The sequence below is a fragment of the Cibotium barometz genome, chromosome 11 (genome assembly GCF_041138505.1).
Source record: "Cibotium barometz isolate CiBa-2024 chromosome 11, ASM4113850v1, whole genome shotgun sequence".
In the NCBI taxonomy this organism is placed as follows: Eukaryota; Viridiplantae; Streptophyta; class Polypodiopsida; order Cyatheales; family Cibotiaceae; genus Cibotium; species Cibotium barometz.
Genome location: NC_141056.1, coordinates 14,562,417 through 14,582,245, shown reverse-complemented (window position 1 = coordinate 14,582,245; position 19,829 = coordinate 14,562,417). Strand labels below are relative to the sequence as shown.

At 38.3% G+C, this 19,829-nt stretch overlaps 1 protein-coding gene across 6 annotated transcripts in view; it reads right to left on the bottom strand.

The window, feature by feature from the left end:
• Positions 1-19,808: 19,808 nt before the first annotated feature.
• The window catches only part of LOC147633800 (uncharacterized), an 88,378-nt gene continuing 88,357 nt past the window's right edge, over positions 19,809-19,829 (bottom strand). For all 6 annotated transcript variants that reach the window (XM_086804857.1, XM_086804855.1, XM_086804856.1 and 3 more), the window contains exon 7: positions 19,809-19,829. This exon is cut by the window's right edge and continues 400 nt beyond it. The gene's annotated coding sequence lies outside the window, so the exon portion shown is untranslated.

Below are 19,829 nucleotides of genomic sequence, written 5' to 3'. Positions count from 1 at the left end.
TTAGATGCATAGGCAGCTTGCAACCGCTTGAACACTAGATACGAGGTCGAGAAACTGTGTCGCTCAGGCTTACCCCCCACCTTTTATGTGCCTCACATGTCAGCTATCCCACAGTCTCCCACATCTATGCATCCCACCACCTTCCCTACCTCTCTCACTTCTACTCTACCTACCCCTCACACTTCCACTTTCCCCACTCCTCGTCCTTCAGCTCCTCTTGGTTCTCAGTGCACTCCTGTCCCATCTAGCATGCGGCATCCTCACAATGCCACTCAGGTGGTGATAGCTCAAGGGCTTCTTAGAGCCATCAGGTGATCTAGTAGTGGGAGAGGTGGGTGTGGTGGATGCTTTGGGGGAGGTGCATGGTCACCTTTGCCTATGGTGACAGCAGATGACACGCCGGGAGGGTGTGGGATGATTTACTATACCCCTGATGAGGAGGGAAAGCCTTATATGGATGACACGGATGGAGGGCTTAGTATACCTTCCATCATTTAGTAAACCAAACCTATAAGGACGTCTTCAAACCATAGGGAGAATAGAAAGACAGAGGCTTCATGTATATGGTGCAGTGCATGCATGAGTAGTTCCCAAACCCACCACACGCATTTTTTCGATGAGAGTGGGCAAGGATTTCACATTATAAAGATCCTCAATAATAGGAGGCCTCGTGTAAGGAGGTGCACAAAACAGGGGAAACAAATTCTCGCCAATTGCAAAATTAAGGACTAGGAGAAGGCGAAGAAGGAAGCCAAGGGGGGGGGGGGGTACTCAACACCCTCAACAAAAGGTGGCACATGCGAGTCAACTGCTAAAGTATGGTGTGACAAAGTATGGATCCGGAGTAAAGGCAGGCTGGCTCGCACAATTTGTAAGTTTCTTCTTTGCCATTTTTCACTAAGTTTACTTCATGTGTCGTCGTGATTTTCATATCTCATGGATGTTGACATTTGCTGTAGGAAAGGATAACAGGTCACCCCCCAACGTCTGCGGCGGAGAATAGGTACCACAAGCATCACAATGAAGTGGACACTTGGGAGTGGTGTTTTTCACTGAAAACGAATATTTAATGAGCTTAGCAGGGAAACTTGGTGAGACTCTAAACTTGAATTTTAATTATCACCCAACTTATTTTGCTTGTGGCTAACTTGTTTGCATTTTATTTCTATTTAACGTAGGAAGACGACGATGCTGAAAGTGACGTGATGATGAAGGTGGTGGTGCACGTAGTGAAGATGCAGGCAAAGATGATGCATTAATTTAATTAGTTTTTGATGTCTTCATCTTTATGTAATTTTTGGACATGAACACCTTATGTAATTTGCAACTATGTATGTAATTTACAATATAATCCATGACATTATTGTATTGCAATTATTTTTTGTGTTTTAAGTGTTCCTAAAAAAAGTTTAAATAATGTGATTAAAAAAATAGGGACAGAATGGGGGAGAGATGTAGGGACACATGTCCCCACATATCTCACCCATTCTATCCCTGTTTTGTTTTTTAGATAGTCCATTGCTATATAGGTGCCTAGATATATGCAGTTATGTGCATGGCTATATACATTGTTGTACACGCAGTTATTTGTATGGTTAATCACGCGGCTATAGCCGCGTGCTCGCCGCATTCATAGCCACGTTCATAGCCATGTTCATAGCCATGCTAATAGGCACATGAATTTTTTTTTCATTTATAGATTCTTTTAAATTACTACGGTGCTTCACGTGGATGTACTCTTCGTTTGTTGTAGTGTATCAATCACTATTACTATATAGCAGACATTGTTGCTATATAGCTCAATGAAAATGCTATACATATAAATTGCTATATAGTAGACATTGTAGCTATATAGCTCTATGATGCTATATACCATTGTAACATTTGCTATATAGCAGCACTGCTACAAACCTTTTAGACACACGATGACTTAGATATGCCATACTTTAAATCTGGGAGAGTTCTATACAACTGTATAGTAGTGCTATATATCATTGCTATATAACAGTGATATATAGCACTTCTATATAGTTGTTATATTTAGCACATCTATATAGTAGGGCTAGAGCTATATGTTATATGTTACATGTTACATGTTACATAGCACTGATACATGTATACTTTTAAACACTTAGATATACCATGCCTTACTGCTGGTAGAGTCCTACGTAGCTGTCTAGTAATACTATAAAGAATATAGCTCTATGGGAACAATATATACCACTGTAATAACCACTATTCAGTAGACACTATTTGTATGAAGCACCATAGGAAGTGCTATATAGTAGATACCGTTGGTGTAGAGTAGAATAGCATATGCTATAAAGAATATATAGTACTACCAAATCTACATAGCACAGAAGCAAGTGTAAGATAGAGAGACACTTGCTATATAGACAAATATAGCAAGTTCTCTATTTGTATGTAGCAGTCATTGAGATTATAAAGCAATATAGCATAGCAATCATTATTGGTATAGGTCCTTGTACCAAGAGTATATACATAGTACTAATCATTGTTATATATTACTATTGGTATAGGGTCTTGTATCAAGAGTATATATATAGTACTAACCATTGCTACATAGCACTTTATATCCAGTGCTATATTGCCCTCAAATGTATAGTAGTAACAAATTAAAGAGAAATATAACAAGTACTATATATCACCCGGTCAAGTCCTTGTATAGTTCTCTCCTCACATTGTAATGTTTCATCTTCTGCTTACGAAGGGGTTTAGAGCATGTGAAATAAGACTTTATCCATAAGCTTGCAAGCCCACAAGCCAGTAACCTAGCAAGCCCATGAGCCTGCGAGCTCACAAGTCTATAAGCCTACAAGCCTAACTATAAACCCTCAAGCCAACAAGCCCCTTACCTCACTAGCCCACAAGTTTGCAAGCCTAGAAGCCTGCAAGCTGACAAGTTGACAAACCCACAAGCCCTTAACCCAACAAGCCCCTTAGCTCATTAGCCCACAAGTTTGCAAGCCTAGAAGCCAGCAAGTTGACAAGCCCTCAAGCCTACAAGTCTCCAAGGCCCCAAGCTGGTAAGATCGCAAGCCACAACCCTTAAAGCTAGCAAGTCCCACAAGTCCACAAGCCGGTTAGCCGCTGTGTCGCTGGTAAATGCCCAAGTCTACAAGCTGGCAAGTCCGAAAAATTTGATAAGCCGACAAGCCCCATGGTCTCTTGTATACAGAAGAGCGTATATATAGAACCTGTTATACAAGTATATATAAGAGATCATTATGCAAGTATACTATGCATATATATGTATAAGATCTCTTATACGATCTCTATGCATGCATAAGGGCTCTCATGCATTGTGATGTACATGAAAAAAGGGAAATCAAAGAAAACATGTGAGACCCCTCTGCCCCCTCCGCGCACCGGATTCCCGGTAGCTAGCAGCGGAAGTAGCTTCATCTTGCACGGGCAGGGTTTCCCACTTGGGGCCTTGCCCTCGAATGTCCAGACACGAGACTAATGTGGTGGTCATTTCGAAACCAAAACAGGGAAAATTTCCCTTGCCCGAAAAACAGGGACGATTCCACCTTTTTGATTTTCTTAACGAATTTTCTAACGGGGTCAAGAGGCTGAACTATCCTTCACCTGATTAAACCAGATAGAAAGAAAAATATTACAGACTTAACTTGAAGAAATTAACGCTTTTTTCCTAACCGAAATCAGGCACAGCCGTTGATTAATCATTTGAGAAGTCTTCAGGTTTTTATTTAACTACTCAAGTTCTAAGCATATTCTTATTATTCAATTTCATTATTAAAACTCCACTGATTCCAGCCTAACCCCATTCGGCCCATGGGTTAGCCACCACCCAACCACTGGAATCGGTAGAACTAGACAATTACTCACCCACCCATAATTGAATGCCTTTCTTAACTTTTGCTTTCGAATACAGATACGCACACACTCCTCTTTAAAACTTTAACTTATAAAACAATCCATTGACAAACAGTTATTGGTTACAGATGTCATAACTCAAAATTTCCATCCAGTCCCTTGTTTCTCCAAAAAAATAGTATCCCTCTGGACTCTCCGTTGAGACTAGCTGGTCAGCCAACGAGATCTAGTAACAGATTACAATAGTCATTCGTCCATCATACATATCTTCCACGACATACGCATGAGCGTCCTAGGCACCGCGAGCCTGTGCATCGCCTGGTCAGAACCTTCCAGGATCCTCCTTAGGTGTCCTGGCACTTCACTCAGGGACCGCTTCGTCGGCCCTCGTCTATCGTAAACCGAAAGCGCACCATTTTAACCATACCGAGGCTGGTCAAGACGACCTGGGTAGGCTTTGCCGCGTGAGCTGTCCTTTGAACACTCGCCGCCAGCTGTTGCAACCGAGCTTCCCTTAGAAAAACATATACCAAATGCTCCCTCCAGCATTCTGGCGTAAGACAGTCCTTTAAGAAAATAGGGTTTCTATATAAGTTTTCAGTTTGATTTTCATTTGAATACAAGGAGTATTTCTTAAATCAGTATCCCGAAAACTTCTTGATCGAATTACTGAATTTCATACCAGAATTCCTCGAATTCTGTAACCTTGATCCACAGATCAATTCGAAGGGTCTCAAACTTAGTTTCAGATTTGGCAAGAGATTTGAGTGTATTTTTTTAAACTGGTCACATTTTCTTTTCTCGAAATTGACGGAAAGAGTTTGGTCTTGGTCATAGTCTGATTCAGGGTTCGAGTCTGATAAGATTTTTCCAAAACTATCTTTCTCGAAAAGGTTTGATAATTCAATTACTAAATTACTGAATTTTATTCTTTGAATATTCACTTAACTGATTTCTAAATTAGTTACTAATTCCTATGAGGAATAAATTAATCATTTATCTGAATATTCTGACTTCGATAGATTTGCTGAATTTTCTTTTTACAAACCGTGTGAGGGTTGTTGCAAGATCAGGGTGTCTAGTTTTGTCGAGTTTATGCTGGACTGGGACAATTCTTGGACAACAAATTTGGGAGGGAAAGGTGCTTCAAACGAGATCAAAAATTAATAGAAAATACACATACACTCAAATTTATCCCCAATATAACTTAAATTAATATCAATTAGTCCAATTTATCAAAATTAACCAAAAATATGATAAAATAATTAAAAAATGATCTTTCCATACTTAGAGTGATCTAATTTTTTTTCCATAGATACACCAATACAAGTACACTAGTCCTCCCTATAGGTTTTAGATGATTTACATCAAAAATGTAATTTTACTATAATTAGATTATTAGTATTTGCAGGCCTTCTGATAGCCTGGAAGAATTTTAGAAAAGAGATCATTAAAAATCAAACCATTGGATTTGCAATTTTGACTAACCACCACATTCTACCAATGTTTCACTATCTACCACTCTTTTTATCTACAAGATTATGCATTTTTAAGTGGTAGTTATTATGGGTGCAAAAGTGGCATATATTATAACACTTTAAAGATCTTGAAATATTTAAAGAAAATAGACAAATAGCTTAAAATTTTCTCAAAAAATCAAGTTAAGCTCTATATTATGTGAAGATCTAAGATGCAAAGTGGAAATCTCATATGAGTTTATATGTGAAAGATATTAGCAGTTTATGGAACCAGTCCAAATTTGGGACATGGTGTATACATTGAGCTTGTACCTAAGGAAATGAGGACTTTTAACTATCTAAGGCTTAATTAGATTATGTAACTATATTCCTAACTTTGCATGTGACGTTCCAACAAAAGAACTTGAAAGGAAATTCCTTCGTTAGCTAGGAGAGATTGGCCACTAAAGGTAAATAAATGCCTATTTTTTTACTATTTACAGGGTGCCTGAGGGGACAAAACTGGGCACCCTGATCCTGCAACCACCCGTGAATATAAAACGATAGAATTTACTCTCTTAGAGTATTTAATTATTCATTTATCAATTTCTCATAGAATTTAAACATAGACTTTAGGAGAATTCTAATTTTGATATAAAAATTCTTTATGCATCTATTTATGCATAAAAATCAACTTCAATGGGAATAACACTTTTATAAAAGAAAACCCTTTTATGGATCTATTTATGCATAAAATCAATTTTAATAGGAATAACACTTTTAAAATAAAAAGAATTTCTTTATGCATAAAAATCAATTTTTACAAGAATAACGCTTTTATAATATAATTTCCTTTATGCATCTTTCTATGCATAAAAATCAATTTTAATGAGAATAACACTTTTATAATAAAAAAATTTCCATTATGCATCTTTCTATGCATAGAAATCAAATTCAATGAAAATAACACTTTTAAAATAAAAAAATTTCCATTATGCATCTTTCTATGCATAGAAATTAAATTCAATGAAAATAACACTTTTAAAATACAAAAATTTCATTATGCATCTTTCTATGCATAGAAATTAAATTTAATGAGAATAACACTTTTATAATAAAAAAATTTTCATTATGCATCTTTCTATGCATAGAAATTCAATTTAATGAAAATAACATTTTATAATTGAAAAAAATCCATTATGCATCTTTCTATGCAAAGAAATTAAATTCAATGCAAATAACACTTTTATTTTAAAAAAAATCCATATTATGCATCTTTCTATGCATAGAAATTAAATTCAATGAAAATAACATTTTTATAATAAAAAAATTTCCATTATACATCTTTCTATGGATAGAAATTAAATTTGATGAGAATAACACTTTTATAATAAAAAAATTTCCATTATGCATCTTTCTAAGCATAGAAATTAAATTTAATGAAAATAACACTTTCGTACTTAAATTTTTTTTCTCATTATGCTTCTTTCTATCATAGAAATTAAATTCAATGAAAATAACACTTTAAAAAAAAAAATTTACCATTATGCATCTTTCTATGCATAGAAATTAAATTTTAATAATTAATATCAGTGATATTCATGCATATTCATAGGTGAATATGTACATGGAGTAAATTAGAATATTTTTTTTAGAATGCACAAACGGTGGGAATTACTCTTTTGGAGTAACATAAAAATAAACTTTCTTTTCCATAAAATTCTAAATTTTTTAACCATAAATGGCTGACCATTTCTCATTTTTATCATTCTATTTTCAACTTAAATTAACCCCAATTAGATGTATAGAACTCTAATCTACTCAATTTTCAAAAATCAAGAGAGTAAACAATAAGAAAAGTTTAATTAATCATTTAACTAATCTTTCTAGGATTAAGAAAGGCTGAATTGTAAAGAAGAGAAGGGGGTGGCCTTTTCAACAAGGCATAGCACTAGAATTTACTTCAATCAACCAAAAAATAAGAAAATAAAGAAAACCATAGATTTAAAATTAAAAAGTAAGAAACATTTATCTTACATGGAGTTGTAAGCTTTCCTTTGGCTTGAGGGATTGAGGGTTCTACTCTTGTTTGAAGCAAGAGTGGCCACCAATTACTTTGGAGAGGATTAAGCCAAAAATAATTGAATTGAGTAGGATCTAGCAGTATGGTTTGTAGTGGATCTACTGGATTCGGAGTAGGACCCAACTTTGCATCAATCCTTGTTGTGGTCTCCCACAACTCATATGAATCAAGAATGAACCTAATCTTAAATTTCAAGAGTACGTACTTTGTCCCATCTAGCTTCCCATCACCAAAAGGTGAAGCGTGTGGTGTGGCGATGGGGCGAATGCGATTATATTATTTGTAGGTTGGATCATCTCTCCAAATTTGCCTTCAAAACAAGTTTTGCCTAGAGTCTTTACTCTGATATACCATGTAAGAATACACAATAGTGGAAGCTAGATCAACATAATACTAAGCAGTGAATTATAAAAAGAAGTGAAGAATAAACAATATTATTGCATATAGAAAATTGATTATAAACTGATGGCGTTCACCCACGCTGGGTAAGGAGCTTTGATGGCGATTCAGATAGACTTTGGATGAGACTCTGGATGGAGGATGTCTTGCTTACAAGAGTTATTGAACACAATGAACTCAATGTGATCAACTAAGGCTACCAAACTAGTCTATATGTAATAGTACCTAGAGTCTGCATGGATGTAAGTTAGCCACACTGGCCAACCCCACAACTTAGTCCAAAATGACCAACTAACCACATCATCGGACTGAGAACATATAGACTTCAACAAAATTTTGTAGGTACTTTGCACAACTCCCACGGCTACCTGAGACTGTCTGGATCCTCAACAAACAGGCCCCGCAATGCGAGAACATTGTGTCCTTGCTTTGTTGTCTAACACTCACTAAGGCGGTCACATAGCCCACATAAACATGCATCCTACTTGTTGATAGAGTGCCAAGTTGACATAAGTTGGCTCCTAACCATTTGGCTAAGTCTACATAAGTCATCTCCTAACCATTTGGCCACACTTGACCACCATCCAGTGTCTAAATTGGGATTTGCTGGGTGCCGAGTGCTCACCACAATGGCTACTCCTCATAAAGGGGCCCTTACAAAATAGAGCACATCCGTTACCCACAAAAACAACATGAGAGTGGGGAGAATTGGATAAATTATTTTCCAATAGTTCTCTCTCATAGGCCAAGCTCTTAGTCTTGTCTTCTAGCACTTTGGTTAGATTGTTCATTTTATTGCAAAGTTTACCATAGCTTTCAGTGAAATCTTGCCGCCTGCTCTTGAGCTCCTCAGTACTCTTGAGCTCCTCAGTACTCTTGTGAGGGCTTGTTGCTGATCCTTTTTTTTGAGTTTGAAGCAGTGGCCATACACCATGAGGTATTCATGAGCCTCATTCTCATCAAGCTCCATCATCAACATCATCTTCAAGTGCACAAAGCTTTTCAAAGTGTGCTTATAAGCACTAATAGTGTTGATTAACACTAATGAGGCTTCTAATCCAACAAAAGGGAGTTATTCCAAAGTGTTTTTAAACACTAAGAGTGTTCTTAAACACTACTGATGGTGAATCTAATCACCAATGCAAGTGTCATTAGATGCTAGAAATGTGCTCTTAAGCACTAATCATGTTTTTTAAACACTAATGGTGATCTTAATCACCAAATAAAGTATTCATTGACACTAATGAAGCTCTCCCCATCAGAATTAGTGGTTGGGCACAAACCCTAAGTGCTAAACCATAAGCTTAACCATCTTAATCTCCTTTTTATGCAACATCCTTGGCTTGATTAAGGGTGGTTGCACTCTCATAAGCCTTTCTCTTTCTACTTAAGCCAAAATATCAAAAATTTCTGGTTTTTTTCTCTTCATAAATCATCCCATTACTCTCTGGTAATCTCTTTCAATACCCAATGTCAAAGGACAACACCCAAATTAAGAAGTTCTCAGGAGAGGGCTTCCACACTTGGCAAGTCCTTGTCAACAAGTACAAGATGATGTCCAAAGGCTTTTGGCCATTCATCTCCGGCACTAAGGTTATTGATCGAACTAAGACTGAAGATATTGAAGATGATGAGAGGGCACAAGCCATCATCATGCTTCATCTTGATGAGTCTCTCATCCACCATGTGGACCAACTTCCAACCGCAAAGGAGAAATGGGATGAGCTTGATAAGCTCTATGGAGCTCGTGGTAAGAATTCCAAGATCTCACTTGAAATTGAATTTTTCAGCTTGGAACTCAAAGAGGGACACAGCATTGGAGCCTTCATCTCTCACTTGAAGGGCCTTATGGCTCAACTTGCATCAGTGTGATGAATGTGAGAATGGATGAAGATGATGTAGTGGCTATTTTGCTAAAAGCAGTCAAGAAGGTGTACCCCACCTTAGTCACCACCCTGAAGAACATACCTAATCCCACCCTTGAAGGAGTCATTCAATCTTGTCTTGAGATGAAGAAAAGAGGCCAAAGGGAGGAGTTGAATCTTCAAATGCAACCACTTCATCGAATATCGAACAAGCTTTGTCACATCAAGTGATCAAAGTAAGATGTGTCCATTGCAAAAAGGTGGGTCATTTGGCAAATAATTGTTGGATCAAATATCCCAACAAAATGAAATGTAACAAGTGTAAACAAACGGGACATATCACTTCTAAATGTCCTAACAAAGAGTCAGAGAGGCTAACCTTGTATCAGCCTCAACTCCACTGAGAAATTGTTTTAAATCTCAATAATCACACCTATATTCCTAACCTTGTACACCTAATGTTATAAAGGCATCCTATGTCCAATACCACCTATTCTAATTTTTTTCATAGTTGGTATTGAGGGGGGGTATTAAGAGACTAAGGTTATGTAAAAGGGGAGGAGAAGGGTGTGTGTGTGTGAAGGGACTTAAGGTCCACTAGCTCATCTATTTAAAGGTAGAGCTAGAAGGCATTTTGTATGGAGCAAGAAGCCTAGTTGTATTTTGAGCAACTTAATAAGCAAGATATTTTCTTATATTTTGTGAGTCTCTCTCCTCCACATAGTTGATCTAGCATGAGCACCACGAATTCTAACAATAAGAGCCAAATGTATATAAGTAACTTTTCCTCTTAATTAAGGAGACAATCCCCCTTTGTGCCAATTGAGTCTACTTGCTTTCTTATGCTCATCTTGTGTGTGTGTTATGTGTGTGTGTGTGTGTGTGTGTGTGTGTGTGTGTGTGTGTGTGTGAGAGAGAGAGAGAGAGAGAGAGAAAGAGAGTTGAGAGTAGTGTATGATTCTTGATGCACGTGCCTCTTGTTTTTATTGTGTGAGTGAGAAAGAGTGAGAGGAGTGAGATGATTCTTGGTGCATGTGCCTCTTGTTTATTGTGTGTGAGGGCCCTTTTGGGTGTATGTGGAGCTCTTTGAGGTGACAACAAGGAGAGGGATTCAAAGGAGAAGAATCTAGCACCAACTAGCAAAGCTCAAAGTTTTGAAGAGATACGAGAACAGGAACTAGCGAGTCTCCATGACAAGTTAAGGTAAGCGTAGCTTAGTGTTTGAGCAATCTTGCAAAGGGTTGTACAAGCCGTACAGTTGTGCTATGGGTATCAACAATGTAGGAGGCTAATAGTTTTTGTCATGGTCTGCAACATATATACTTCTACTTAATGAGGCCATTGAACCCCCTACTATAGGCACAAGTGGTTTACTTGAGGATATAGTAGAGCCCTTGTCTCCACTTTTTGTCATGGTCTCAACATATATATACTACTACTTAATGAGGTCCTAAACTCCATCCCATACACACATGTCATTTAATTTAGGATACAACATAGCCCCCATTCTCCAGTTAAAGCCTAACAACAAATGGAGAGCTTGGAGAGGGCCATTATCCCAAATATCATGCATAGCCATCGCTAACAAACATTGCCAAATCACGCCCCACCAAAGATTGCCCAACCAATGGTGATGTGTTTCTCAATGTCAATATTGTGTGCCTCTATTATGGCTCACCCAAACCCTCGTCGAAACACATCCAACAAGAAGATTATCTAGTGAACCGTGATTATCGGTGAGGATCTTTCCATTGGCTCGGATGAGTCACTGAGGCCATGTGTGGGTACCAATGTGGTGAGGACCTCATTTAGTCCTTGGGCAACCTCCCTTCCTAGATTAGTCAATATAACCAAGGTTTGGGCATGTAAAGGGTTGGTATCTAGCCCTTCTAAAGGTTTAGGTTTTGTGGTAGTGCTAAGAAAGGGACCAAATCCCCAAGGGATTGTCAGTGCTAAGAAAGGGACCAAATCCCCAAGGGATTGATATGACAGGGGGTGTAAAACTTAATGACATGCTTGTTGTGGTTGGGCCTGGCAAATGGTATTAGGAGGTGCATTTGGGACATAGATCTTAATGGCTCAAAAATTTTAGCCATTGGGTTCAATCTGCCAATCTGGGTGTCGGCCCATGTAATCCCTCTATTCGCGGCCATATCTTGATGTTGCCAAGTGCTCCTTAATGAGCAAGTACACTTTTTTTTTTTGCTTTTTAGGTTCTCTTACAACCCGTAAAACCGCCTTAGGAGGCCTAGTGCACCTTTCTCTGGGTCAAACGAGTATCTGTTTGCCTTAAATTGCTTAGGCGCTAAGCGCATGTGAGCGACCTCTTAGAGATATTTTTTCGAAAACATGCGTGCCACTAGTGTCTCAGATGGTAGACGAGGTCTCAAAAGTGCATGTGAACGCCCTCTTAGGATAAACTTTTCCGAGAAAGTGTATGCTATTAGCATCCTCCCAGATGGAAGAGGATGTCTCAAAACCTATTTTTTATCATAGTCTCAAGATGAAATTTTTTTCCAGAGAGATTTTTCATGTTTCGCAGTCCGTTTTTGAATGTGTTTCAAAAGGAATTTGAAAGAACATTGTACAAGAGAGTTGTAGTATTTTTAAAGCATTACAACTTTGTCTCTGACTTTTTTGTGCTTTTGTTGTTTAGACACTCAAAAAGTAGCCTGAATATGGTATACGGTCTTTTTCGAGCTATTTTGGGTAATTTTTAGTACTTTAAGGCTCGTTTTTGTCTCAATTTTTGGGTCGAATTTTGAGGCTACTAGTCGGAACCAAAACGATGGATTTTGCTCTCAGACACTCAAGACCGATTTCAAAGAGCTTGATGCAGGATTTCTGATGAGCACTAGAACACGTTCATCGGACTCACGGTTTAGGAGATACGAGTCTCCAAACAGGATTGTTTTCTATACTCTCTTTTTTTCTCCGGACCCCTTTCACGCCATGAAAGTCAGGGACCTTTTCACGTCATGAAATGGATCTCATGCATTTTTATTTTTATTTTTGCTTCATAGACCTATCTCATACTGTGAAATAGAGGGTATCTCACGCTGTGAAATGCATCTCACATATGAAGGTATTTCAAGATTTTTTTTTAAAAAAAAATTCTTCACCGACCTATCTCACGCCGTGAAACAATGGGTATCTATAATCTCATGCCGTGAAATGCATCTCACACGTAAAAGATATTTTATGATTTTTTTTGTGCGGACCTTTTTTACAACTGTGAAAGTCACGGAGTCTCACACTATGAAACAAGTATTTTACGGATTTATTTTTTTAGTCTAGAGGAAAATTCGAGTTTCCTTGTGTGGAGAAAATATTTTTAAAATTTTAAATTGTAGAGATATGGATATTTTTCCAAAAAGATAAGTGGAAATAAAAAAAATCAACACTTTTATGACACTTTCTTACATTCTTCTCATAAATGAATCCCAAAAGTGGCCATTTACCAACTATAAGGGGCATTTTTTCATTCAAGTCTCATTAGCCTTAATGAGTTATGAAAAAAGTGCTTAAGAATTAATCAATAATTAATCATTCCACTAATCTTTTTTCTTTTGAACTAGTTAAGGGTTCTAATTAACCACTAATTAATTCACACCATTGGACACATCATTAGATAGATTCTTGGATTGCTAAGTTTTGTGCTTAATCTAAAGTATAAATTAACTAACAATCAAAGATCGATTAAGCCCTTAATTTGTAGCTCTTTTCTTTATGCAAAATTAAGCAAAAGAGAGTGAAATTCCTCCGATTGATGAATAAATTGATGTAATTAGGTATTTTAATGGATCTAGATGCTTCCAAAACACTCAAGAATACTAATTTCGACCTCTTATATAATCAAATTTGACCCTAAAAAATACATTTTCTAGTTTTTTTACCTCTTCAACTGGATTAATCACCCCTTAATGATAAAAACCAATCAATTAAGAAAGATTAATTGATTTCAAGAGTTTTTAAATATTTTTTATAAAAAAAAAACTAATTAAGCTATCCCTAATACTTGTTAACACTCTAATGTATACAAATCAAACAAAGAACACACAAATCAAGCAAAAATTAATGATTCTAGCTCTATGTTTAACTCTAAAGAGAGCTAAAAATCACAAAATTGCAATCCATTGCATTGTTTGATGCAATGGATGCAAACTGGACCTAACACACGCTATGTGCACACTTAACAAACACTATAAACTATATTAAAACTAACAAAACAACACATTCAAGCCAAAAAAAAAACATTCTTTCAAAAGATAAAAAAGTGAGCTATTTCTCACAAAATCACACACAAATCTCCATCAAAACCATATCTTTTTCATGGAAAACCACTAATCAAGACAATGGACAATGGGTATGCATAGATTAGAGAGCAAGCAATGAAAAAAGCCAAGGGATGCGGCGCCAAAAATGGACCATACGAGCGCTCGTCCAAGTTGTGGATTTGGACACCATTGCTGCATATCTTGAATGTATGGCCTTTTTGTGTATCTACCTTGACTCCTTGATGTAAGATAATGCCAGTAGCTCTTGTTAACCATAGAAATTGAGAGGACTCCATTCTTGTTGGTATAAAAGCAAACTTATCTAGGCTATTATTGTCTCAAAAGTGAGCAAAAATGTCAAGCAAAAGCTTCACAAGAAGCGTTGCGCTATTGTCATTTCTGATGAAGAGGGTACAGGGGTTTCTCGAGACTTGTTAGAAGTAGGAAAGCCTGTTGTTGCCTAATTTATAACCTTTAAAAGAGCCTTAATGGCCGCTTCTACTACGCTCCTATTGCCCCTCATGGCTCTACCATGTCACCTTTATAGATAATTCAACAAGCGGTGCCCATTCACACCTTCACCAACTGCCTTTTTTACCATTGAGTATTTGCCTTCATACCTCTTGTTAGCCATTTTCCCATACAAAAACGCCACACTCTCCATAGCTTCACATGGGCATGGTCTTACACCAACATTACTATAGGCATAGCCAAAACTCAAGCTCTTGTTCACACGTAGAATATAACCACAACCCTAGACAAGATCAAGGGATTACTCACACAAAATCCTAAATCTAGATCAAGATCAAAGATCATGCTTTGATACATGTCCTATATGCCTTGTGTTTGAGAGGTGTATTCACACTTGTTGTGCATTGTCTTTTGGTGTATACACTTTGGGTAGTGTTCAGTGCAACTATGGGTTGTTCCTATTACTTTTATCCTTCATTTAATTTCCATGGTGCAGATTCACATCATCCTCGACATTATTTTGACAGCATTCTTTATTATCATGGTAGGAGAGCTGCTCATGCACTATCATTATGGCTCTACGATTGCTATTATGATTTACCTTATCGTGTCATGTATTGTATATATTTTTGCCACATTTGCACATGTCTTTGGCATTTCGAGGCTTAGACCTCTACGTATTCACTCATCTACTTCTCGCTATCATGAGGCAGCGTATTCATATCAGTATTGGATGTTCAAGCTTCACAGTATTCGTTCGATGAGGAGGAGATATGTGCCAGATATTCTAGGTGGTCTATACATATGGGAGAAGGACACCATTGAAGCTTGCAAGATGTGTAATCTTGATTAGTAATTGATCGATACATCATTAGTATTATAGTTTCCTTTTATACTCGAGCCCCTATTAGGCTCATAGTTGTCTTTTATACTTGAGCCCCCATTACACACTACATTATTGATATCCACCCTTGTGGTCTTGGCCCTTAGCGCTATGTCCACATCCATTATTATTGTCCCATGGCCTTTGGCCTATATAAGTATATACAAATCAAGAGTAACCACATTACAACCACCCCCTCTACCTCTCACATTAATCTAAAACCTTGATGGCAAAGAGGAAGACCCTTACACCCAAAGACCAACCTTAACAACCCCCAATATCTTACCCCATTCTCAATTGTTGGTGCTAAAAAGAACCTTACGTCCACATTCATTATTAATGTCACATGGCTTTTTGCCTATATAAGTATATATAAATCAAGAGTAACCACGTTACAACTACCCCCTCTACCTCTCAAGGTAATCTAAAACCTTGCTAGAGCAAAGAGGAAGAGCCTTTCCCAAAGATCAACCTTAACAACCCCCCATATCTTACCCTATTCTCAATAGTGAGTGCTAAAAAGAACAATAGGTAGCCAAGGAAACTATGTTGCCAAATCCAAAAATTGGAAGCCACAGTGTAGATGCAAAACAATCCATCTTACACAAGGGCAAAGCTTCAATCTCCCCCCTTAACCATGCCACAAAGCTCATGGCTACAAACCCCTAAAGAAATATCAATCAACAAGAACTTTCCAACAATCCACATGGCTTGGAAAGACCACTCCTCTAACAACATTAGTAATCAATGGAGGATGTCAAAGGACACTACACAAGCTTCTTCATGGTTTGCCAACAAATACAATGACCTTCAACATTAAGGTTGTAATGTCTTCAAGGGTCTATCACCAATTCAAATTACTTGAAGTCCTAACATGCATCATGGCAGCTAACGAAATGATCTCTATGGTAGAAACACACCTACATTGCCAAAAATAGGATGTAGGCACAAGAACTTGCTACCTACACAAAGGAAAAAGAAAAGCCCAATGGTGTTTTACAAGAACGGAAAGTAAGGACACAATGAGAGCTCTCCACCCATTTTTCTTCTTCTCTTTGTCCAGATACACATTCTACCTTTCAAAGCTTGGCTACTTTACTCTCCTTGTCTTTACTTGTTTTGCTTCATCTTACTTTGCTCTTCTCTCCTCTTCTTTGTTATGCTTGCTTAATCTTAATTTACTTTTTTCTTTGATTTTGCTTGCCTTTGTCACTTATTGCATCATGTGTTAGAGGATAACATACTAGTAGCATCAATACAACAATGGACCAATACTCGAGATGCCATGAAAGTAACAATATTCCTAATGTGTTGTCATACTAAACTATGGCATGCACATACCAATGCTACTTCAAATAACATAGTAATCATTTGTGTACATCAATGTGCCAATGTTAGCCAACCATGTACTAATCCTATGTTGGTACATGGGTATTAACGATTTGTATACATTGATGTGCCAATATTACCCAATCCTACTTCAAATCACATAGTAATGATTTGTGTACATCAATGTGCCAATGTTACCTAGCCACGTACCAATCCTATGTTGGATATCAATGCTCCACCCTCATACTATGCATTCCACAAGCACCGACTAACTCATCTTTGTACAACAACCCCCCCCCCCCCCCCCCCCCCCCCATTATCAGAAGTAGCTATGGTTAAGCAAATATGGCACTCGACATCTCTTTATTCACATGAGGAAGTGGCCTAGTTGGCCAAATAGTTAAGAGATGCCTTGGACTAGATTTTGCACACTCCCAAATAGGCTACATGCTACATTGGATAGTTATGAGATAACAATCCACATGGAGTAGGTAGCCTTTCCTTTTGGACACCTTGCTCTAATATATTGAGGCTTGAACGCACCCAAGATGAGCCTGGATGGTTGTAGGAGGTAGAATCATTGTATAATAGTAATTAGTTCATCTTTATAGACCGAGTCTACTCCATGTACGATGGCATGGATTATGACCACATACCTATGCTATCATGTCACGGCCACCCCACGTATATATGCCTATATAGATACATGCCCTTCTCCACACAATTCATCTAGTTGAATGGGCATATGAGCATAACACAAATATTGTTTTATTCAAATGCAATATATTGAAGTTTTAAAGAAATGACAATTGAATAAGTTAAAAAGTCACCTCCCTTGCATCCTTACAATAGAAATTCATGGTTAGATCCTACATAGTATTGGATATCCAAGCTTCATGATTCCAAGAGCCAATAACATATAATATCAATGATTGACATTAAGGAAGTCTGTGATATGGATCCCATTATTTTAAAGAGGCATATTATTTTCCATATTAAGAAAAATTGGCATTTAAAATAGGGTAAAGGATAATCATTTCTTTATTTCAAGCAAAAATATATAAACTGACTATAATGAAGGAATACACGATATTTTTAGAACTCTTATGCAATTGCTCTTTCAAAAACTTTTTGTCTAACTCGGCGTGCATCTGCATAGAGAAAAATAGGTTTTTCTGACCCCTTTACTCTTTTTTTGCAAGCGTGTGCACACATATAACAGTGTCTGCATGTACATGTGGATATACAAGCTACTCTATGTGTGATGGTACATGCACTCATGTGCACATAATGGTGCATACTTGTGCACCCGCACATGTTGCATGCGCGCAACCGTTCTTTCGTGGTTAATGGGTGTAGCTTACCTGTTTTCACTTGACCTTTACAGTAGCCAAGAAGAATGTGCATTCGTGCAACATAAAGGTAGCATTATAGAAGCTTTTGTCAAGCATTTGGGGCTTCATTATAACATCATACTTTCACTCCCGTCTCATCCACCCTCTTTGCATTTGCTGGGTTGAAGTTTTTCTCATTTTCCCATTAGAATCTAGTCACAAACAAACTTCCTGAAGCTACCAATGATGTCATCCGTGTCCTTTTTTTGGGAGAAGAGCCTGTTTTTGTCCCCCCCCCCCCCCCCCCCCCCCCCCCCCCGTGAGATGGGATTTCTATCCTTAGGGACTTGGTGCCTTGAGGGTATGCTAGCCCGCCCCGAATAGTTTGCCTCTATAGCGGGGAGGGCAACCCCCAGGGCACTCGGCACCCACGGAACCTCGCCCGCACCCGGGAAGGCCTAACGTGCCTACCCGGTGCGTGAGTGCGTTCCTAGGGTGCCTACCATGGGTCCGTGCTTTGCCTCTCCTTGCACCTCCTCCCCATATAGAGGCAAACTATTCGGGGCGGGCTAGCATACCCTCAAGGCACCAAGTCCCTTCGGATAGAAATCCCACCACACCCCCCCCTCCTCCCTCCTTAAAGTTATGACGTAGCAGGGGAGGATCAAACCTGGCAAAACTCTACCTTGGGGTTCCAATAGCTCAACCATCTTGCCTATGCACCGGTGGTCAATAGTCATCCTTGTCAGAAAGTAGTCAATATGCAGTGACTCCAATTCTGCCTTGAGTATGTGGTACCTCCAGCCTCCAACTTCCTGTTGAAATCAGTCACCAATTCATACTCAGAACTGGGCAAGCATCCGGTAGTGCTGTTGTGTAAACCAGGGGGCAGAGGAGGTTCCAGACTGTCACGCCAGGAGCAAGGAGCTTTCTGTAGCACAAAACACCATCATCTCTTCTTCACCTCAGGGTCATATCAGCCAGATATTCAAACAGCATGGTTGGAAAACACTTTCCAGCTGCACACTCTTGCATGATTACAGAAGTTGCTGATGTCATACAAAATGTGGATTAATTCCAACTCAGAATGGTTCTGGTGATCTGCATGCTGATTGGCCCTTTCGTGTGTTACTTTGAGCTCCCAGCATGACCGCAAGTTTAAAAAAATCACAATGCATGTCCATGTCTTTCAATTATGTTACTTTCATGCACTATTTCCGATAAGCAGTGAATGTCCTTGAGCTTTTATGCAAATGTTCCATCAACTTACTGCTTCTCACACAGTAGTCAGTGACAACATGGCCTCGTCAAAGAATGTGGGTGCATTAATTACAGGCTCAAAAAGTCAAAAAAAGTCTATACACATGGTTGTGAGGAGAGACACCAGGAAAGAAAAATAAGAGTGGCTTCACAAAAGTCTGCCAGACAAGGTGTGTAGTTTGTGGCATTGGTACAGAAAGATCAGGTACTTGACATGTTCACACGGTCTACACCGATTTTGGAGTGGACATCCGAGGAGAAACTTCATCCAGAAAGGACAGAGAGGTCACCTCACAGACATTCACAGAAATCCAGTGGGGCCAGCATGGTTTGACTCGAGACCTCCACCTTATATTTCTCTGCAAAAACCACTCAGCCTGCTCAAACCTTGTGACTTCACTATTGTCAGATCTTTTATATACACACAGGAAAACACCCTCGGACAAGAGGGAAACAAACTGACGCCAACATGTCAATATTTTCTGGTTCTTGCTAGCATACTCATGTGAAGGGCCCCTAATAAGCCCAACATATGGACACACTACAAACCAAGTTTTCGCAAGGTTTTCAACTGCCAGGTCACAATTCGAAAAAAAAAATGCAATAAATA